At 37.8% G+C, this 24,162-nt stretch overlaps 1 non-coding gene across 1 annotated transcript; it reads left to right on the top strand.

The window, feature by feature from the left end:
- The first annotated feature begins 6,700 nt into the window (after positions 1 to 6,700).
- TRNAR-UCU (transfer RNA arginine (anticodon UCU)) lies at positions 6,701 to 6,772 on the top strand. Its single transcript has one exon. It is a non-coding gene; the product is annotated as a tRNA-Arg (tRNA).
- Positions 6,773 to 24,162: the final 17,390 nt, after the last annotated feature.

Here is a 24,162-nt window from a genome sequence, read left to right as displayed (position 1 = left end):
TGGATAAAGTTTCTCAAATTGATAGAGAAAGCACCGTAAAGATCAATTAGTGAGCGACTGGGTCGATACAACTAAAAAAAACTGCTTACTTATCCCATGATATGGGGCAAAATTTAGGAATCCGCTTATGTAATAGAGCCGATCCACTAAGGGATTAAGCAGCGGTGTAGTATCAGATCCCAAAGATAGTAAGTTCTTTTTTCTTTCTTATGGAAAAAAGTCTTTTTCAAGGATTCTATAGAGATTTCATATATGAAAACGGGATAGTTACCTTTCAGAAAATTTGAACGAAGGCTCTATATCTATCTATGCTTCATTCTTCTGAAGGTGGGAAAAAAGATCAAACTGATTATTGATAAAAATTAGGGTTTGAAACTTAGGTAATTAATTTCTTCTGCTTAACCCAAGAACAAATTGGATCGATTTTTGATAAATCGAATTCAGTTAAGATAGGGGAAATTCAGATAGCAATTTCTGAGCCGTATGAGGTAGGAAACTCTCAAGTACGGTTCTAAGGGAAGGAACTTCCTATTCCGACCGAGGAGAACAGGCCATTCTACAGGGTGATTCGGAAATTGCGGAAGCTTGGTTTGATCAAGCTGCTGAATATTGGAAACAAGCTATAGCGCTTACTCCGGGAAATTATATTGAAGCACAGAACTGGTTGAAGATTACGAAGCGCTTTGAATTTGAATAAGACCATGCTCCTTCTTTTTCATAAAATGGGTGGTTTGGTTGTTGATCCATTAATCAAATAAATTAGGTCGTAAGATCGAATCAAGAATTTCATTATATCCATTTCTTATACCTTCTATTTTATATGATATTTCATAAGAATAAACCATAGGGATAGGGTCTAGAATAGAAGTAATAAACTGAATAAAAAGAGGGGGCAATCTAAATATTGCTAATATATTAGGACCATCTTATTAATAATTCTAATGAGTTATCTTGGAATTTAGAATCAAATAAAAAACCCTATATTATGCTCAAGGAAAGTAGATATAGATAGGAGCTTATGCCCTCAAAAAAAAATACACTAGTTTCTTAAATTAAAAATAAAAAAGATTTTTTTCTTACGTCGAGAAATATTTGTTTTTCAAGATAAACAATGTCCGTTAGGCACCTAATCTTTATGTCATAATAGACCCGAACACTTGCCTCGGATTGACTTCAATATATAATTGCTCCAGTGAATAACTAAAAAAAAATAGAAGGATGGTAGATAGTAAAGAAAAGAACTAATCACAATATCTATCTTTCAAAATCTATCTTTCAAAATCTATCTTTCAAAATATATATCTTTCAAAGATTCACTAAAAAGACAGTTGGCGGGTCTCTTTGTATGTCTTGTCCGGAAAGAGGAGGACTTAATGATTATTCGTTCGCCGGAACCAGAAGTAAAAATTGTTGTGGATAGGGATCCTGTAAAAACATCTTTTGAGGAATGGGCCAGACCCGGCCATTTCTCAAGAACACTAGCTAAGGGCCCTGATACTACCACTTGGATCTGGAACCTACATGCTGATGCTCACGATTTCGATAGTCATACTGGTGATTTGGAGGAGATTTCTCGAAAAGTCTTTAGTGCTCATTTCGGGCAACTTTCCATTATCTTTCTTTGGTTGAGTGGCATGTACTTTCATGGCGCCCGTTTTTCCAATTATGAAGCATGGCTAAGTGATCCTACTCACATTGGACCCAGTGCTCAGGTAGTTTGGCCTATAGTAGGGCAAGAAATATTGAATGGTGATGTAGGCGGGGGTTTCCGAGGAATCCAAATAACCTCTGGTTTTTTTCAGCTTTGGCGAGCATCTGGAATAACTAGTGAATTACAACTCTATTGTACTGCAATTGGTGCATTGATTTTTGCAGCGTTAATGCTTTTTGCTGGTTGGTTCCATTATCACAAAGCCGCTCCCAAATTGGCCTGGTTCCAAGATGTAGAATCCATGTTGAATCACCACTTAGCGGGATTATTAGGACTTGGGTCTCTTTCTTGGGCGGGGCACCAAATTCATGTATCTTTACCAATTAACCAATTTCTTGACGCTGGGGTGGATCCTAAAGAGATACCACTTCCTCATGAATTTATCTTGAATCGGGACCTTTTGGCTCAACTTTATCCTAGTTTTGCCGAAGGAGCAACCCCTTTTTTCACTTTAAATTGGTCCAAATACGCAGAATTTCTGACTTTTCGCGGAGGACTAGATCCAGTAACCGGTGGTCTCTGGCTGACCGATATTGCGCACCATCATTTAGCTATTGCTATTCTTTTCCTAATCGCAGGTCATATGTATAGGACCAATTGGGGTATTGGCCATGGACTTAAAGATATTTTGGAGGCTCACAAGGGCCCATTTACAGGACAAGGCCATAAGGGTCTTTATGAAATCTTAACAACGTCATGGCATGCTCAATTATCTCTTAACCTAGCTATGCTAGGCTCTACAACCATTGTTGTAGCTCATCATATGTATTCTATGCCTCCCTATCCATACCTAGCTACTGACTATGGTACACAACTTTCCTTGTTCACACACCACATGTGGATTGGCGGATTTCTAATAGTCGGTGCTGCTGCACATGCAGCAATTTTTATGGTAAGAGACTATGATCCAACTACTCGATACAACGATCTATTAGATCGCGTCCTTAGACACCGCGATGCAATCATATCCCACCTTAACTGGGTATGTATATTTCTAGGTTTTCACAGTTTTGGCTTGTACATTCATAATGATACCATGAGTGCTTTAGGCCGTCCACAAGATATGTTTTCGGATACTGCCATACAATTACAACCTATCTTTGCTCAATGGGTACAAAATATCCATGCTACTGCGCCTGGCGTAACAGCTCCTGGTGCAACAACAAGTACTAGCTTAACGTGGGGAGGCGGCGAGTTAGTAGCAGTAGGTGGCAAAGTGGCTTTGTTACCTATTCCATTAGGAACCGCAGATTTTTTAGTCCATCACATTCATGCATTTACCATACATGTGACTGTATTAATACTTTTGAAAGGTGTTTTATTTGCTCGGAGTTCCCGTTTGATACCCGATAAAGCAAATCTAGGTTTTCGCTTTCCTTGCGATGGGCCTGGCCGAGGGGGAACATGTCAAGTATCCGCCTGGGATCATGTTTTCTTAGGTTTATTCTGGATGTACAATGCAATTTCGGTAGTCATTTTCCATTTCAGTTGGAAAATGCAGTCGGATGTTTGGGGTACTATAAGTGATCAAGGGGTGGTAACTCATATTACAGGGGGAAACTTTGCACAGAGTTCCATTACGATTAATGGGTGGCTTCGAGATTTCTTGTGGGCACAGGCATCGCAAGTCATTCAGTCTTATGGTTCTTCATTATCTGCATATGGTCTTTTTTTCTTAGGTGCTCATTTTGTCTGGGCCTTCAGTTTAATGTTTTTATTCAGCGGCCGTGGTTATTGGCAAGAACTCATTGAATCTATCGTTTGGGCTCATAACAAATTAAAAGTTGCTCCTGCTACTCAGCCTAGAGCCTTGAGCATTATACAAGGACGCGCTGTAGGAGTAACCCATTACCTTCTGGGTGGAATTGCCACGACATGGGCATTCTTCTTAGCGAGAATTATTGCAGTAGGATAGTGGCTAGGAGGATTTGAAAGGCATTATGGAATTAAGATTTCCCAGGTTTAGCCAAGGCTTAGCTCAGGACCCCACTACTCGTCGTATTTGGTTTGGTATTGCTACCGCACATGATTTCGAAAGTCATGATGATATTACTGAAGAACGTCTTTATCAGAACATTTTTGCTTCTCACTTTGGGCAATTAGCAATAATCTTTCTATGGACGTCCGGAAATCTGTTTCATGTAGCTTGGCAAGGAAATTTTGAATCATGGATACAGGATCCTTTACACGTAAGACCTATTGCTCATGCGATTTGGGATCCTCATTTTGGTCAACCCGCTGTGGAAGCCTTTACTCGAGGAGGTGCTGCTGGTCCAGTGAATATTGCTTATTCTGGAGTTTATCAGTGGTGGTATACAATAGGATTACGCACCAATGAGGATCTTTATACTGGAGCTCTTTTTCTATTATTTCTTTCTACGCTGTCCTTAATAGCGGGTTGGTTACATCTACAACCCAAATGGAAACCAAGCCTTTCGTGGTTCAAAAACGCGGAATCTCGTCTCAATCATCATTTGTCAGGACTTTTCGGGGTAAGTTCTTTGGCTTGGACAGGACATTTAGTTCATGTTGCTATTCCCGCATCCAGGGGGGAGTACGTTCGATGGAATAATTTCTTAGATGTATTACCCTATCCCCAGGGGTTGGGACCCCTTTTGACGGGTCAATGGAATCTTTATGCCCAAAACCCTGATTCGAGTAATCATTTATTTGGTACCGCTCAAGGAGCGGGAACTGCCATTCTAACTCTTCTTGGGGGATTCCACCACACAAACGCAAAGTTTGTGGCTGACCGATATGGCTCACCATCATTTAGCTATTGCATTTATTTTTCTCATTGCCGGTCACATGTATCGAACTAACTTCGGAATTGGGCACAGTATTAAAGATCTTTTAGAAGCGCATACTCCTCCGGGGGGTCGATTAGGGCGTGGGCATAAGGGCCTTTATGACACAATCAACAATTCGATTCATTTTCAGTTAGGTCTTGCTCTAGCTTCTTTAGGGGTTATTACTTCCTTAGTAGCTCAACATATGTACTCTTTACCTCCTTATGCATTCATAGCACAAGACTTTACTACTCAAGCTGCTTTATATACTCATCACCAATATATTGCAGGGTTCATCATGACAGGGGCTTTTGCTCATGGAGCTATTTTTTTCATTAGGGATTACAATCCGGAACAGAATGAGGATAATGTATTGGCAAGAATGTTAGACCATAAAGAAGCTATCATATCTCATTTAAGTTGGGCTAGCCTCTTTCTAGGATTCCATACCTTGGGCCTTTATGTTCATAACGACGTCATGCTTGCTTTTGGTACTCCAGAAAAGCAAATCTTGATCGAACCTATATTTGCCCAATGGATACAATCTGCTCATGGCAAGACGACATATGGGTTCGATATACTCTTATCTTCAACGAATGGCCCCGCTTTCAATGCGGGTCGAAGCCTATGGTTGCCCGGATGGTTGAATGCTGTTAATGAGAATAGTAATTCGCTTTTCTTAACAATAGGACCTGGGGATTTCTTGGTTCATCATGCTATTGCTCTAGGTTTGCATACAACTACATTGATTTTAGTAAAGGGCGCTTTAGATGCACGCGGTTCCAAATTAATGCCAGATAAAAAGGATTTTGGATATAGTTTTCCTTGTGACGGCCCAGGGCGCGGCGGTACTTGTGATATTTCTGCTTGGGACGCATTTTATTTGGCAGTTTTCTGGATGTTAAATACCATTGGGTGGGTTACTTTTTATTGGCATTGGAAACATATCACATTATGGCAGGGCAACGTTTCACAATTTAATGAATCCTCCACTTATTTGATGGGATGGTTAAGAGATTACCTATGGTTAAACTCTTCACAACTTATCAATGGATATAATCCTTTTGGGATGAATAGTTTATCGGTATGGGCGTGGATGTTCTTATTTGGACATCTTGTTTGGGCTACTGGATTTATGTTCTTAATTTCCTGGCGGGGGTATTGGCAGGAATTAATTGAGACTTTAGCATGGGCTCATGAACGCACACCTTTAGCTAATTTAATTCGCTGGAGAGATAAGCCCGTGGCTCTTTCCATTGTGCAAGCAAGATTGGTTGGATTAGCTCACTTTTCCGTGGGTTATATATTCACTTATGCAGCTTTCTTGATTGCCTCAACATCAGGCAAGTTTGGTTAATTTAGTTTGTTTTTTTGTACTGTATCAGCACCTAGTTCATTACTCTTGATAGAGAGGGAGGATCTGCCTTTTTAGATTTCTTTTTCTATTTATTTTTCCATCTAGGATTAGAACCGTATACTTGGTAATAATAGCAACGACACATTATGGCAAAAAAAAGTTTGATTCAGAGGGAGAAGAAGCGGCAGAAATTAGAACAGAAATATCATTTGATTCGTCAATCTTTAAAAAAAAAGATAAGAAGCAAAGTTTCTCCCTTGAGTTTGAGTGAAAAAACGAAAATGCGAGAAAAATTGCAATCCCTACCGCGTAATAGTGCACCTACACGCCTTCATCGACGTTGTTTTTTGACCGGAAGACCTAGAGCTAACTATCGACATTTTGGGCTATCCGGACACGTACTTCGAGAAATGGTTTATGAGTGTTTGTTACCGGGTGCAACAAGATCCAGTTGGTAAGGATAAAATACCCTTTCGTATTTGTATGGATTTCTGGAATTGATAATCATAGAGGAGCCCTCTTTACCATTCTGTATAAATGGACTATTCTATTTGTATAGATATTGGTAGAGGGGCGTATCCAACCCTCTTTTATCCACTAGTTACCCCTCTTTAGTTTAAGAGTATAGAGCAGTTTGGTAGCTCATAAGGCTCATAACCTTGGGGTTGCGGGTTCGATTCCCACTACCGGCTCCATACTCCTTCTTTATGATATATGCATGATATAATATATACATCATGCATTTGTATCTGGATTTTTTGATTTCCTAAAAGAGTTTTGGTCTAACAGTTTTTTCTCGGAAGAAGCAAAAAAATAAAAGAAAGAATAAAATATGAAAGAAAAGCGTCCATTGTCTAATGGATAGGACAGAGGTCTTCTAAACCTTTGGTATAGGTTCAAATCCTATTGGACGCAATCTTATTTCTATCTATTCTTTAAATAACTATACTAAACTAAAAACAAAGAAAACTTTTTTGCATGATTCAAATGAAAAAGCTTTCTCAACGATTCCTATTCTACTAACAAGAGTAGACATGCAAAATTTATTTGTTACTGAAGAGAAAACCGTTCCAGCTGTTCCTGAATAGCTTCCTTCAAAAGGATTTCCGCTTGCTCGGTGAATGTCTTGCTAGAAGATATAATTTCTTGGAATTGAGGTTTAGTATCTTTTAGATGTTTACGTAACTCATCCAGAAATTTATTTACCTGTTCAATTTCTAACGAATCAAGATATCCTCTTGTTCCGGTATAAATAGTAGCTATCTGCTCTTCCACTGGGAGAGGATTTGCCTGGGATTGTTTAAGCAATTCCCTTAATCGTCGACCCCTTGCCAATTGATTCTGACTTGTTTTATCGAGAGCAGAGGCGAATTGTGCAAAGGCTTGTAACTCTGCGAATTGCGCTAGTTCCAATTTTGATTTGCCAGCTACTTGTTTCATGGCTTTAATTTGAGCCGCGGATCCTACTCTGGAAACAGAAATACCCACATTAATAGCGGGTCGAATTCCGGCATTGAATAGATCCGCAGATAAGAATATTTGTCCATCTGTAATGGAGATTACATTAGTAGGAATATAGGCGGAAACGTCTCCAGATTGAGTCTCAACTATTGGTAAAGCGGTCATACTTCCTTCGCCTAAAAGAGAATTTAATTTAGCGGCTCTTTCTAAAAGGCGTGAATGCAAATAAAAAACATCCCCTGGATAAGCCTCACGGCCGGGAGGTCTTCTTAATAGAAGGGACATTTGGCGATAAGCTTGTGCCTGTTTGGAGAGATCATCATAAATTATTAAAGTATGCCGTTCGCGGTACATAAAATACTCAGCCAGGGCTGCTCCCGTATAAGGAGCGAGGTATTGTAATGTAGCAGGTGAATCCGCCATTTCAGCTACTACAATAGTGTATTCCATAGCCCCCTCCTCATGGAAAGTAGTTACTACTTGAGCTACGGAGGATGCTCTTTGACCGATAGCTACATAAACACATATTACACCTTGCCCTTTTTGATTGAGAATTGTATCTGTGGCTACTGCTGTTTTGCCAGTCTGTCTGTCCCCAATAATTAACTCTCGCTGACCGCGCCCTATAGGGATCATCGAATCGATAGCAATAAGCCCTGTTTGAAGAGGTTCGTATACGGAACGCCTGGAAATTATACTTGGAGCAGGAGATTCAATTAAGCGAGATTCGGAAGCTATAATTTCGCCTTTCCCATCAATAGGTTTAGCCAGAGCATTTACAACACGACCCAAGTAAGCCTCACTCACGGGTATCTGAGCAATTCTTCCTGTTGCTTTTACAAAACTTCCCTCTTGTATCATCAACCCATCGCCCATTAATACAATCCCAACATTTTTGGATTCCAAATTCAGAGCAATACCCCTAGTACCTTCTGCAAATTCGACTAATTCACCTGACATTATTTCACCAAGACCTATAATACGAGCAATCCCATCCCCCACTTGAACTACGCGACCTATATTCTCAATCCCTACTTTCCTATTATATTGTTCAATACGTTCGCGGAGAATTTTATGAATTTCGTCGACTCGAAGGGTTGCCATTAGTGTTTCTTGACTCTTTTTTCGGAAGCAAGGGGAAAAATAATGCCTAAATTCTAAACGAAAGTAGAAGTTCAAGGCCTAATTAATTTAATTATCTCTTCCATTCCAGGGACCCGAGAATGCCAATATTAGCACGAATCGTACGGAAATGTAACTCGGTATTCAAACAACTATTCAGAGTTCCTAGAGCTCCTTGTACGGCCTGTTGGAAAACCCGCTGTCGGACCTGATTCATTGCCCTTTGTTTTTCAAAATAAAGGGTTTCGTTTTTAGACTTTTCCAATTGTTCCAAACTAATAGAAGTAGCATTAATCAAATTTGCTTTTTCTCGTTCTATCTCAGAGTATCCATTCATTCGATACTCATCCGCTTCTAGTTCGACTTTCTGTAATCGAATCCGAGCTTTTTCGAGTTGCTCAATGGTCCCTCTACGCAATTCTTCTGAATTTCGAATAGTACTCAAGATCCTCTGTTTTCGATTATCTAATAAATCTTTTAATGAAAGTAGATTATTTTGTAAGTTTACAACTTTTATGATCTCTTCCCGAACCAAACATGAATCTTTCGATTCATTTGGCTCTCACGCTCCTTTTTTTTTTTTTCTATAGCTATTTCCATATCTTTTTTTTAAGTAATGAGCCTATCCTCTATCTTCTTTTTTATGTTTATATTTCAATATACCGAAACCTATATAAGACTAGATAAATATTAAGAGGACTCTTCCGCCTAGATAAAAATATATCATGGTCAGCAAAGTTGTTTCTTTATTTTTATTTGCCCTCTAGTTAATAATTTCAATTTCATTAAGAAAAACTAACTAAATAAATGGAAAATGAAAATTAATAGAATTCTTTTTTATTTTTTTTTTTCTTCAAATCCAAAAAATTTCTCTTTTTTATACATAGGTCGTCGATTCGGCATTGGTTAAAAAAGGGCAGGGTGCCCCCTTTTTTTTTTCTAGTAAATAGTTCAAACCATTTTATCGATATGAGTGTTCTATATCAGATAAATTTTACATTAGCTATTTCCCGTTTAAATTCGGTACTAATACTAATATAGTTGTAGAAAGAGTACCTCTTTTTGCCTGGACTTCAAGCAGTTTAGCTTTAACCGTGTTAATGGTCTCACATTCTTGGTTTATAGAGAATCAAAGTTGATTTACCAATGAGTCGCGAAATGCTATGGTTCTTCCATATGATTTCTGAATTTATTCAGAAGTAATTCGTCGAGATCGTGCACCCTTTTCTTATTTATCCGAAAAATACTAAAAAATATTATAAAGTGCAGCCGGATAGATCCAATCTATTCTTGAAATAGACAACTCGCACACACTCCCTTTCCAAAAAAAATCAAAACACCAACCACTACAGTTAGATTTATTAGATTTGTTGCTAAAATATCGGTATTAAGCCCGAAACTGCCAGCGGATGGCCAGTGAGCTAAAAAAACGAAAGAATGGGTTACATTTTTCATATGCTCTCCTCTTATAGATAGGACGAACAAAGAACAAAGTTTTTCGATCACTTACTTCGCTCGCCCTTTTTTGATCGGTTTTTTTAATGCAAATAGATTCAATCTAGTAATTTCTTTTAGATTAAGTCTTACGTCTTGTTTGACCGGTGAAAGACTTCCTTTGTTGAAATGTTCTGTTCCCAAAATTCCTAAAATAAAAGGAAAAAACTTTCCACTTTCCTAAACTAAGGACGGGAAATAAGAAGGTGAGCATATCTTCTAAATTAATAATACTCAACTCAGCCCTTCCTAGAATGGGGTATTATCTGTCCCGATAAATAGATAATTCCAGGAGTAATAAATAGGAGTAAATTAAATAAAGTATTGATATAATTGGAATTGCGGAAGCAAATACCAATTTACTAAAAAAAGAAAAAAGTATCTAATCGAAATCGAAAGAATTTTTTTTTAAGATTAAACAAAAGGGTTCGCAAATAAAAGCGCTAGTGCCACAACTAGTCCATAAATTGTTAAAGCTTCCATAAAAGCTAGACTAAGCAATAAAGTACCTCGTATTTTACCTTCTGCTTCTGGCTGTCTCGCAATACCTTCTACAGCTTGTCCTGCAGCAGTACCTTGACCAACTCCAGGTCCAATAGAAGCAAGCCCTACGGCCAATCCAGCAGCAATAACAGAAGCAGCAGCAATTAGTGGATTCATGGTGAGTAGTTCCTCGTGTCAAAAAAAAGAAATGGTTAAGGATACAATCAACCAATAAATTCTTACTTCTAAGCTCTATTGGGGAGAAGTAAAGTAACTAAAAAGTACAAATTGAAATCAAATTGAAATGATAATGTGAATTGTCCGAACTACATAGAAGGGAATTCCATATCCATATATCGGATTAGATAATGAATCTAACCTAGGAATATATAATATAATATCCTATATATATATACATTTGTTTCTTCTATTTTGTTTGCATATTTTCTCATTTTCTATTGAATCGGATTCTAAAATCATTGCTTAAAGTGGAAACCCGCATAAAAGAGGACTCCACTTATAGACATTAAGGATATTATAGTATAGATCTAGCCTGACTCCACCCTCCTTAATGCATATATACTTTGAAAATTCCATAATATAGTCTATTCTCTCTCCTACAACTCTAGGCTATATATTCATACGCATTTCTAACTATTTTTTTGCAACCAAGCAGATTATCTGGAACCATGCATGAATTGAGCTAAGCTGCAAAAAAAAATACTATTTCCAAAAAGAGTCAATTCAATGATGACCCTCCATGGATTCACCTATATAGGCTGCGGCTAATGTTGCAAAAATAAGAGCTTGAATACCGCTTGTAAATAATCCAAGAAACATGACCGGTATAGGGATTACTAAGGGGACTAAAGAAACAAGAACAACAACGACTAATTCATCCGCCAATATATTCCCGAAAAGTCGAAAGCTAAGCGATAATGGTTTTGTGAAATCTTCTAGGATGTTAATTGGTAAAAGGATTGGAGTTGGTTTAATATATTTCTCGAAATAGCTCAATCCTTTTTTGCTAAGACCAGCATAAAAATATGCCGCTGACGTGAGTAAAGCTAAAGCAACAGTAGTATTTATATCATTCGTGGGCGCTGCTAATTCCCCATGGGGTAACTCTATAATTTTCCAAGGTAAAAGAGCACCCGACCAATTCGAAACAAAAATAAAAAGGAACATAGTTCCAATAAAGGGAACCCAGGGACCATATTCTTCTCCAATCTGAGTTTTGCTCAAGTCTCGAATAAACTCAAGGACATATTCAAAAAAATTCTGACCGTCGGTCGGGATGGTTTGTGGATTCCGAACAGCTATGACAACTGAACCTAGCAAGATAGTAATTACGACCCAAGAAGTGATGAGTACTTGGGCATGAATTTGGAAACCTCCTATTTGCCAATAGAAGTGTTGGCCTACTTCTACACCCGATATATCGTATAACCCCTTGAGTGTTTTAATGGAACAAGGTATAATATTCATATTGTCCTCTGATAAAAATTGAACTTCAAAAAAGGAATTCTTTTGATTCAACCATCTCTTTCTCAACTCAGCAACTTGAAGTATTAATCTTATATTTAGGATACCAAGAAAGCACATCAGATCATAATATATATCAATACCCTCTAATATATATCAATATTCCCCTTCTTTTTTCTATGCAAAAAAAATTCTATGCAAAAAAAAAGATATAGTAAAGTAAGTGATTCCATAAATTTACGCAGTTGCCCAAGAATTCACTATATATTCTTAATCAACGATTTCTTATATAGAGAGAACGGCCCTCACAAATTGAAAATACTAATTTGTTAAGAATCAATCGAATTGAAGTCATAGTGTCATCGTTGGCTGGAATCGATATATTCGCGAGATCCGGGTCACAATTTGTATCGACTAAAGAAATAGTAGGAATCCCCAAAATGGCACATTCCCGAAGAGCTATATACTCTTTTTGCTGATCAAGGACGATCACAATGTCTGGCAATCTCGTCATATATTTGATCCCGCCGAGATACCTTTGCAAGGTAGATAATTTTCTCTTCAAGATTGCCACATCTCTTTTTGGGAGATGGTGGAATTTTCCCATTTTTTCTTCTGCTCTTAAGTCTCTAAATTGAGAAAGTCTAGTTTTCGTAATCGACCAATTCGTTAACATACCACTGAACCACTTTTTATTAACATAATGACAACGAGCCCTTATTGCAGCTGATGCTACTAAATCTGTTGCTCTTTTTTTGGTACCAACAATTAAGAAACTTTTTCCCTGACTTGCTGCATCAAAAACTAAATCACAAGCTTCTGATAAAAAACGAGCCGTTCTAGCGAGATTTATAATATGAGTACCTTTACGCTTTGCCGAAATGTAAGGGGCCATTTTAGGATTCCATTTCTTAATACCATGACCAAAATGAACTCCTGCTTCTATCATCTCTTTCAAATTAATGTTCCAATATCTTCTTGTCATTTTTTCCACACTTCCTTTTTTTTTTAACCCTACCATTCCATTACGGAATTTAGTTCTTTTTGAAGATTAAGAAAGATCCGAAATAGCTTGAAATAAAAAATATTTTTTATGTATCCTTAAATGATATAGGGTTAAATGTTAAATGGGGGTTCTTATGTCTCATAAAAATTGTTTGTTACGTCAGAATCTGAAGAAACTAATTCTGTATGGAGAAACAAAAAATCTCTCATTTCCGACGCGAATAGATTTTTTTTTTTTATTTCGAAATAAAGGTTCTTGTCTTGTGGGGAACGATGCACAAATTTTTGGAATCCGGTACCAACAGGTATAATCCCCCCCAGAACTACGTTTTCTTTCAAGCCTTTCAACCAATCAATGCGACCTCGTAGGGCAGCTTTTGCTAAAACTCGAGCAGTTTCTTGAAAACTTGCTTCAGATATGAAACTTTGGGTATTTAGGGAAGCCCTTGTTATTCCCAATAAGATTGCCCGATAATAGATCGATTCATCCAAAGCTCGTCCTGCTCGTTCCGCTCGCAATAGTCCGATTAATTCCCCAGGCGAAAAAACATTAGACATTCCATCTTCGGAAACCCGCACTTTTGATGTTACTTGGCGTATAATAATCTCTATATGTCTATTATGGATCTGTACCCCTTGGGATCGATAAACCTTTTGGATTTTATTAACCAAAGAGATACGACTTTGGGCTATGGTTAGCTCAGCTCCAATCAAGAATCCCCAAGGGACCCCAAGAATTCTTGGTATACGCTCATTCCAATCCTCAATTCTCCTTTCGAGATTCGGGGATAATGAATCAATTGAACGCGCTTCAAAGATTTGTTCCACTTTTGGAAGACCTTGCGTTATGTCACTAGATCTCGATTTTTCATATATAAACGTAACTAACCTATCTCCCTTGTAAAGGATTTCTCCATAATGACCATTAACAGTTGCTCCTGTAGTGGCCAAATAAGGTTTAGCTGCTCTTATAACAAAGGAATTCATATTTACAATGAAAATTTGACCGGATTTTTTTATGTGCGATTTAAATAGACATACATTTTCACAAATAAATTGTCCAAGGTGAATTATTGCCAATGTCTCTTCCCAAGAATCATGATGGACAAAGTGACAATTCAAAAGGAATGGATCCAACATTATGTTACTATCGAAATTAGAAATCCTTTTATTTTCATCTATTAAAGAGTATTTAAGTTCTTGAAGTACTTGGAAGGTTTGTTTTAAATTGTCAACGAACAAATATTTTTTTAACAGGATTTTATTATGCGTTAGTAAATAGTAAGATGAAGAAAAATGCGATATACTAGCTACAATAGCGCCTAAGGGCCCAAAAATTTCTCGAATAGGAATTCTAGGATTCCATTCTTTTATCGCATTGGGATGTTTTGAATTCTTGAATAAACCAATTCGAGAACAGTTGGATGCCGACAAAATCATCAAAGAGTGGTATTCTTTATTTCGATTCAACAAAGTGCCAATAGCTTCTGGATGTTGGCTAAGTGATTCAATCTTCGCCTTGGAATAAAAAGAATTGATATTGGCGCGATCTAACCTATTATGGGGAATCGGTCCTGCACTTGTCCTACCATACCTTTTTCGTGTATACGAAATAGTGGACTTGACTAACTCAATTCTTAGGAAATCGCGAATAAGATCATTTGCTCTTACCTCAACAAGGGAAGCACCAGCCTTTTCTTTTTCTTCTTGTTCCCAATTCACTACTAAGCAAGTTCTAACAAATTGACTATTTGTGTGATAAATTCTTTGAGTTAACTTGCTATTTTCATGAGAAATAAAATTGACAAGTCGAATTTGGAGATTATTTTCTTCTTGCAAGAGATCCTGCGGGAAAAGTGTTGCTAAATTTCTTCCTTCGTCCATTTCATATGCCACTGTAGGGCGAACGGAAACAAAATACTTTTCCTTGCTCTTGAGAATTTTTTTCCGTTGAACATAGACCCAATTTTTCCTTTTTTTTGATTCCTTAGAATCTTTTTTTTGTCTTTCTGGCGGTATCAAACAGCCACCTAATATCTTATCCGCCTCTTCAGGAAAATGAATATCTCCGGAAAATATTTTGAGTTCCGTATGGCTTTTTTTTCTCTTCACTCGGACCAGTCCGCCTAGTCGACTTCTTGTATTTTTTGTGAGTTGTGTATCCACTCCAATAATACTATTGTCAAGTATCTTTAGGGATGAAGATCTCGGCAAGATATGAAGTTCTTGAAGAATGAAAAAAAACCGATCTACTTCTTTTTGGTATTTTAGACTAAATTCTTTTGTTCCTCGATGCTCAATCAAACCCTCTTTTTTTAAGATGGAATCTTCCTCTGGGCTCTCGTATTCGTCCTCTGAATCTTCTTCTGAGTCTTCCTCTAAAGTACCATATTTTTCCTCTGCGCTTTCCCCGGGGCTGCCATATTCGTCTTCTGAGTCTTCCTCTAGAGTTCCATATTCGTCCTCTTGGGTCCTATATTTGCTCTCTGGGCTCCCATATTCCTCTTCTGAGTCTTTCTCTAAAGTCCTATATTCGTTCTCTGGGTTCCCATATTCGTTTTCTGGGCTCCCATATTCGTCTTCTAGGGTTTCATATTCGTATTCGTCTTCTAGGATTCCATATTTAGATTCTTCTAGGGTTTCATATTCATATTCGTCCTCTCGGGTCCTGTATTCGTCTTCTAGGGTCTCATATTCCTCTTCTGAGTCTTCCGCTCGAGTCCTATATTCTTCTTCTAGGGTCCTATATCTAAATTTAACAATTCCTGAACCCTTTTTATCTTTTCTGTATCGGGGATCGTCAAAATAAGCAAAAATAGTATTTCTACGTAAAACACCCATAAGGGGGATTTCAATCGAAATCCCAAAACAGGATATTAGTTCTTTCTCTTGTTCTTGATGATATTGTAATGGAATGACGAACCTATTTCTTCGCTTTTTCGCCAACAAATCTGAATTATCTTGAAAAATAGAAGGATAGATAAAATTCCAATGGCCATTGGACATGATTCGATCCGACGTTGAATAATCAAGAATTTCCCTATCTTTTTTACCATAAGTATTCATTTGATCTTGATCCTTGTGGAGTGAAAAAGACGCTATACTGGATCTGCACATACTTACTGACAATATCCATAAATGGCTTGTTTTTGGTAATCGGCGAAGATTACCATATTGATATTCGGGCGCATGGTAAACATCAGTACTCCAGTGCATTTCGCCGTCTGATTCAGAATAAATATGCTTTTGTACCCTTTCTTTAAAATGTAAAGTGGACGTTCCGGCACGAATCTCCGCAATTACTTGTTCGGATTTTACATATTGATCATTTTGCACTAGAATCAAGCTTTTTGAGGGAATATTCACACTATATAGAATATCTTGACTCTGAATAGTTACATGCAAGTCTATATAACATAGAAAAGCAGGCTGCCCATGACGGGTACGTGTGGGGTGAACCAAATTCTCATTGAATTTTATTTTTCCATTCGAAGGGGATCGTACAAGGTCGGCAGTACCCCCTGTGAATACTCCGCCAGTATGAAAAGTTCTTAATGTTAGTTGAGTCCCTGGCTCCCCAATTGATTGACCCGCAATAATACCTACGGCTTCTCCCAATTCGACCAGATCACTATGAGTAGGACTCCGGCCATAGCATAATTGACAGATCCAAGAAGTGCTTCGGCAAGTAAAGGGGGTTCTAATATATATTGGTTGTGCTCGAAATGGTTGTGCTCGAAAGGCAGTTATGAATCGATTGACTAATCCAATTCCAATATCTTGATTTCGCGCGGCAATGCATCGTGAACCGATATATATATCGTCTGCTAATACACGACCAATTAGTGTTTGGACAAAAAGTTTTTCCGTCATCCCATTTTGAGGACTTACAGAAATACCTCGGATAGTACCACAATCTCTTCTACGCACAATAATATGTTGAACTACTTCAACAAGTCTACGTGTAAGATATCCAGCATCTGCTGTTCGCACAGCAGTATCTACAACCCCTTTGCGGGCTCCATAGCAGGAAATTATATATTCTGTCAAAGAAAGTCCCTCGCGTAAATTGCTTTGAATAGGTAAATCAATCATTTGTCCTTGAGGGTCCGACATTAATCCTCTCATACCTACTAATTGGTGTACTTGAGATGCATTTCCTCTGGCTCCTGAAAAAGACATTAGATAGACTGGATTAGAAGGATCCGTTATCCGAAAATTTGAATTCATTTCTTGTTTCAAATATTCACTTGTCGCATACCATATCTCAACAGATTGGCGTAATTTTTCTACCGCGTGTACAGCCCCATAATAATAGTGTTTCTCCAAAAGAAAACTCTGTTGTTCCGCGTCTTGGACTAACCATCCCTTAGAGGGTATTGTTAAAAGATCCTCGATTCCTAACGAAATCGATGTAGTAGTGGCTTGATGGAAGCCCAGAGTCTTTAGTTGATCCAGTATATGGGATGTATATCCCATTCCAAAATGATCTATTAATCTGCTAATAAGTCGTTTCATACCAGTTCCGTCTATCTCTTTATTATGAAAGACCAGATTGGCCCGTTCCGCCATACATAAGTACCACCCTTTTCGGCTGAGTAGGATTCGACAATTGCTGAGTAGGATTCGACAATGGGCCTGAGTCAGTGATTCGAAAATTTAATTAACTTGCCTCAATCTCAATCTGGATTCGCGTGGCAAATAATGATGATACTAGGGAAATCGGAATGCCCCCCGAAAGGGGAGGGGCATCGCCGAATCTAACTTTCTTTCTTGTTTAGGTAGTGTATGAATAGGCCTGACTAAATCCTTGTATGGCTTCCTCTATTTCTCTATAAAAAGAAATATGACCAAGAGTGGTTCGAATGTATATCGAACGAATTTCTTTTTTTCTATTTCCCATTATTAGATAGTGGGCATAAATCTCATGATAAGTCCCCAAAGATTCATATTGAACTTCAATCGGAACTTCTCTTGACCCAATGACGCGTTGATCCAGGTTCCATCGTAGCCACAAGGGACTATCTAAACTGATTAGTTTTTGTCTATAAGCTCCCAGTGCATCATAAGAACTAGAAAAATGGGGTTCTTTATCTTTCCTATATTTAGAATTATTATTATTATTGTAATTTACTTTTAGATTTGGGTAGTTTCTGCAACTATTATATCTATTTGCACAAATACCTCGACGCTTTCCAATCGTTAATACATAAAGCCCGATAAGCATGTCTTGGGTTGGTACGCAAATAGGATCCCCAATAGCGGGAGATAAGAGATTCATATGAGAAAACATAAGTAAACGGGCTTCTGCCTGAGCTTCCAAGGATAAAGGTAGATGAACAGCCATTTGATCTCCATCAAAGTCCGCATTGAAACCCTTACACACTAATGGGTGTAAAGAAATAGTACGCCCCTCTACTAAAGTGGGTTGAAAGGCCTGTATGCCTAATCTATGCAGGGTAGGTGCTCTATTTAACAGTACAGGATGTCCCCGCATAACTTCTTGAAGTATTTCCCATACAATGGGTTCTTTTTCCCAAATTTTCCTTTTAGCAATCCTTACATTAGAAGTGGCGCGTTTCGTGATTAAATCGCGAATTACAAATAGCTGAAAAAGCTTTATTGCTATCTCTAGAGGTAATCCACATTGATGTAATGAAAGCGAAGGACCCACAACAATGACAGAACGCCCCGAGTAATCGACCCGTTTCCCAAGCAGAGTCTCGCGAAACCTTCCCTCTTTACCTTCAATTACATCTGAAAGTGATTTGTATACTTTATTGTGACCATCCCTCGTCGGTTGCCCGCGGGACCCACTATCAAGAAGTGTATCCACGGCTTCTTGTACCAATTTTTCCTGGCACATTACTAAATCTGCTGGCGCTAATTCACTTCTTTTTAATAGATAGGCAAGATTGTTGTTCCGACGGATAACTCTCTTATAAAGTTCATTAATGTCTGAAGTCACTACTTTATCTCCAGACCTATAAACAATAGGTCTCAATTCGGGAGGAAGAACCGGTAATAAGCACAAAACCATCCATTCTGGTTCTACATTTGTTTGAATAAAATGTTTCGCCAATTGCATGCGTCTAATCAAAAAAACTTTTCTTATTCGTCTTTTTCTATCTTCCCACTCATCTCCACTATACCCCTCGTCTTCTAATTCCTTCCATTCGACCAAAGAATTCTCTATAATAATTCGCAAATCCAAATCTGCTAATTGTTCTCTAATAGCACCTGCTCCTGTCGCAATTTCCCGATTTCGAAATGTTGCAAAGCCTGGGGTAGAAAAAAAGGGAGAAATGCTGTGGTTACAGGATGCAATTTCCTCTTCGAATAAACCTCGTAATCGTAAAAAAGTGGGTTTTTTAGTGCTGGGCCTAGCAAAAGAGAAATCGCCGTATACTAGGCCCTCCAACTTCTTAAGAGGTTTATCTAAAAGATTCGCGATATAACTAGGAAGACCTTTCAAATACCACACATGAGTCACGGGACATGCGAGTTTGATGTATCCCATTTGATATCTTCGTATCCGAGAATCCACAAATTCTACCCCGCATTTTTGGCAAAATCTTTCGTCTTCGTTTTCAGCTCCGCTCGCTCGAGAATTGCCACAAGCGCAAATCCCGCTTTTTATGGGTCCAAAGATTCTTTCGCAAAACAATCCATCTTTTTCTGGTTTATCGGTTTTATAATGAAAAGTAGAGGGCCTTGTGACTTCGCCAACGACTTCTCCATTAGGTAGGTTTTTGTTAGCCCAAGCCTTTATTTGTTGAGGGGAAACGAGTCCAATTTGAAGTTGTTGATGTTTATATTGGTCAATCATAAAATAGAAATAAGAAAAGAATTTATATTTATTCCGATCAAACTTCCTCCCTATTAACCTGGAAGTTCTTTTCAGATACAAGGAAATGATTCAGTTCTAGAGCCAAAGATCGTAGTTCTCGAACGAGCACTCGAAAAGATTCTGGAGGATCCTCATGATTAGGTATTCTTTTTCCCCAGATCGTAGCATTAAGTATTTCTTGGCGAGCTATAAGATGGTCAGATTTATAAGTAAGTATCTCTTGTAAAATATGAGCAACACCAAATCCTTCTAAAGCCCAAACTTCCATTTCTCCTACTCGTTGTCCCCCTTGCTTGGCTCTTCCTCTAACCGGTTGTTGTGTAACAAGTGAGTAGGGCCCAGTAGAACGCCCATGAATTTTCTCATCAACTTGATGAATTAATTTTAAGATATAGGACTTCCCTATTAGAACAGGTTGCTCAAAGGGGTCGCCTGTTCTTCCATCAAATATTCTGCTTTTTCCCGGGTACTCGGGTTCAAATACCCATGGGTTTTTTGTTTCTTTACTGGCTTCATATAATTCTGAAAACACAAGTTTTCTTGAAGCCTCTTGCTCATATCTCTCATCAAAGGGTGCTATTCTATAATGTTTCTTTAGCAGATCCCCCGCTAATCCGAGCGAGCTTTCAAATATTTGTCCCACATTCATTCGGGAGGGTACTCCTAAGGGATTGAAGACCATATCAACGGGTGTTCCATCTTGCAAATAGGGCATATCTTGCCTAGGCAAAATTTTGGAAATGATCCCTTTATTCCCATGTCTTCCGGCTACTTTATCCCCAACTTTGATTTCACGTTTCTGTAAAATATATACACGAACCATTATGTCGAGCGGGTCCCTTTGGATCCATTTCACATCGATAACGCGCCCTCTTCCACCTATAGGTAATTTCAGAGAAGTTTCTTTTGAAGTGGAAACCTCAAGGCCAAATATGGCCCGTAATAATCCAGCTTCCGCGATATAAGATGATTCGCTCGCTATCTGAGGCGTTAATTTACCTACTAAAATATCACCAGTTTCTACCCAGGATCCCAACCTAACAACTCCATTTCTGTCCAAATTGCGGAGTAAATGTTCTTCTAGATGTGGTATTTCTTTAGTGATTTTTTCAGCGGAGCCCTGGCTTGTCGTATCCGTCTGAATTTCATATTTCCGGATGTGAAAAGAGGTATAAATATCTTCATATACCAAACGTTCGCTAATTAGTACTGCGTCTTCAAAATTGTAACCTTCCCATGGCATATAAGCTACTAATACGTTTTTTCCTAAAGCAAGTTCGCCCCCAACTGTAGCAGCTCCTTCTGCTAAAATTTGTCCTTTTTTAATGGATTTACCCCGTGGAACCCGGGGTTTTTGGTGCATACAAGTATTTTTGTTAGAGCGACGGTGGTTAACTAAAGGAATACTTATAGTCTTCCCACTACTTGATAAAAGTATCTTATGACTATCAGTAGAAATGATCTTTCCCTCGCGTTCGGCTATAATGGAAACCCTCGAATCTAGAGCTGTTTGGCGTTCCAATCCAGTTCCAACAATGCATTTCTCGGACCGAGAAAGCGGAACTGCTTGGCGCTGCATATTAGAACTCATTAAAGCCCGATTCGCATCATTGTGCTCAATAAAAGGAATGAGAGAACCCCCAATAGAAAAATATTGGAAAGGAAAAATACTTCTAACATGAATCTGTTCCCATGCAATAGTCAAGAATTCTTGACGGTATCTAGCCGGAACAACCTGTTCTTCCTGAATACCTTGATTCAAGGACAAAGAATTTCCTGCTGCTATCATATAATATTCATCTCTATTTGGTGATAGATAAACCACCTGTCTCTCTTTTTTTTCTTTTGCTTTCTCAGCAGATATTTCATAAAACGGACTCTCTATGGATCCCCACAAGTGATCAATTCTCGCATGAATTGCTAAGGATCCAGTAAGTCCAACATTGATTCCTTCAGACGTGTCAATTGGACAAATACGCCCATAGTGACTCGGATGAATATCTCGGCTCCGAAAACTTGCGGTTCTCCCCGTCAACCCTCCAGGACCTAAACAACTCACTTTTCGCCCATGAACAGTTTGTGTCAATGGATTCGTTTGATCAAAAACTTGAGATAACGGGTATGTGCCAAAAAAGGTCTCATAAGTAGTTATTAATAAAATTGAAGTTGAAGTTGGAGTTACCAAAGTTTGGGGAGTCGGTTTCGATTGACGTATGAATACTCTACGAATAGTTTTTTGAACTGCATGTTGTAAACGACCAAGAGCCAATCCGAATTGATCTTGTAACAGATCTGCAACCGAACGAATACGTTTATTTTTCAAGTGATTCATATCGTCATCGTCAAGTATACCCGTTCCAAATTTCATTCCAATCAAATGATCCGTAGCGGCCAATACATCTCGTGGTAACAAGAATGTATTGTTCTGAGGTATATCAAGATTAAGTCTCCGATTCATATTTCGTCGACCAATCCTTCCTAATTCACATTTTTGTTGAAAAAATTTCTTTTGTAATTCCTCGCATAAGGACTCCGAAAATACCAGGTCCCCACCTACACAAGCAAATTGTTGATAAAACTCCAAAATAGCTTTTTCTTTTGACTCAATCCTCTTCTTCTCCTTAGCATTCGGGAAAGACAAGAAAATTTCAGGGTAGGAAACATTATCTAGAATTTCTCTTAGATTCGAACCCATAGCTGATGATAGAACTAGAATAGATATCTTTTGTTTTCTACTCACGCGAGCCCATATCCTTTCTTTTTTATCAATTGCTAATTCCGATCTCCCCCCCCAATCTGATATTATAGTGCCAGTGTAGATAGAAATTCCCTTATGATCTAATTCCGAGCGGTAGTAAATACCAGGACTTAGCAATATTTGATTGATCACAATTCGGTATATTCCATTTATAATAAAGGTTCCTAAGGAATTCATTATAGGAATGTTTCCGATAGAAATGGTTTGCTTTTGCACATCGAAACCAAAAATTAATCTCGCAGATACATATAATTCGGAAGAATAGGTGAGTGATTCATACACAGCATCTCTTTCTTTTATCGAGGGTTCTAGCAATTGATATCCTTTCGCAAATAATTGAAATGCAATTTCGTGATCTGGATCTTTAATTGTTGGAAACTTGTCAAGTTCTTCTGCTAAGGCTTGATTAATGAACCTACAAAATCCCTCGAATTGGATCTGACTAAATCCGGGTATTGTGGACATTCCCTCGTTTCCATTCCGGAGCATCTTAATCTTAAGTTTCCTGTTTATCAAAGAAAAATTCCATTATCAGCTCACTCTTCATCAATCCCTCTGGATCGATCTAGCAATCATGGAATCTATATTCTGTTTACTGAATCACATGAAATTCTAGGGAACTCCACATACGTATTTCATATATGTATTTCATACATATGAATAGAGACCATTTGGACGAAAGTTCGAGTTTGCCAGGGGTACAAATGAAATGAAAATGAATTGATAAAACATTCCTAAAAAAAAAAATTCTGCCACTTATACTTTATGTTATGATATTCTAATCAGATTGGATGGCAAAGATTTCTCATTTTATCTCCTTTCTATGAATGTAATAAAGCCGTAATATAATATACTAGAAAGTTTGACTTTACTTCGATTTAGAATAGCGTGCTTACTTTAATTTCTCAAAATAATTTGAGGGTTCTTTTTTATTTCGGATCGGAGTAGTATAATTACTAGAAAATTCAGTATTTCATTGTGGAATTCTAAAATCAAGTAAGTCCCTTTTTTAAGTACATGCCAATCTAGTTATCCACCTCTCCCCATATCCATGCTTTTCTTTTATCGTAATTTCACTTGGGTAGGCCAAGATAGTAAGGTTATACTCTATATCAGAGCAAATTTCCTTTTTTTATTCAAGATATTTAATTTAATACTTTTAAAAATTAAAGCATGATTCTCCATAGAGATATGTACATAAAGGGGATCTTTGGATAATAATGCTGTTCGGACCTAAAGTTTACCTATACACGGATTAAGCATAAAGTCATACTATTTTATTATGCCATTGAAGGGGGGGGAGATAATACCGATTTAAGAGTAGTTCACTACTGCAATAAAAAAAAGAGAATTCTAGTTAACGGTTCCAATTTATTCTGAATTTTGCAGCCTGTGAATAGAAATCCACTTTTTCTTCTTTTTCATCTCAATAGAAAGAAATGGGAAGTTTTATTGTGTTAACAATGTATGTTTTAAGATAGAATCTATCGAGGAGAATAATAGAAACTGGATCAAAAAAAGCAGGAATAGATTTTTTGAAAAAGATTGGAAAAAAGTAAGTAGAATTATATTCAAAATAAAAGGGGCTTTTCGTAAGAAAACGTGGATGAATACTTGCTGTTTTCTAGATTTTTGATCGGATTTTTT

The sequence above is a fragment of the Aegilops tauschii genome, unplaced genomic scaffold (assembly GCF_002575655.3).
Source record: "Aegilops tauschii subsp. strangulata cultivar AL8/78 unplaced genomic scaffold, Aet v6.0 ptg000854l_obj, whole genome shotgun sequence".
In the NCBI taxonomy this organism is placed as follows: domain Eukaryota; kingdom Viridiplantae; phylum Streptophyta; class Magnoliopsida; order Poales; family Poaceae; genus Aegilops; species Aegilops tauschii.
This window is presented reverse-complemented; position numbering and strand designations above follow the sequence as displayed.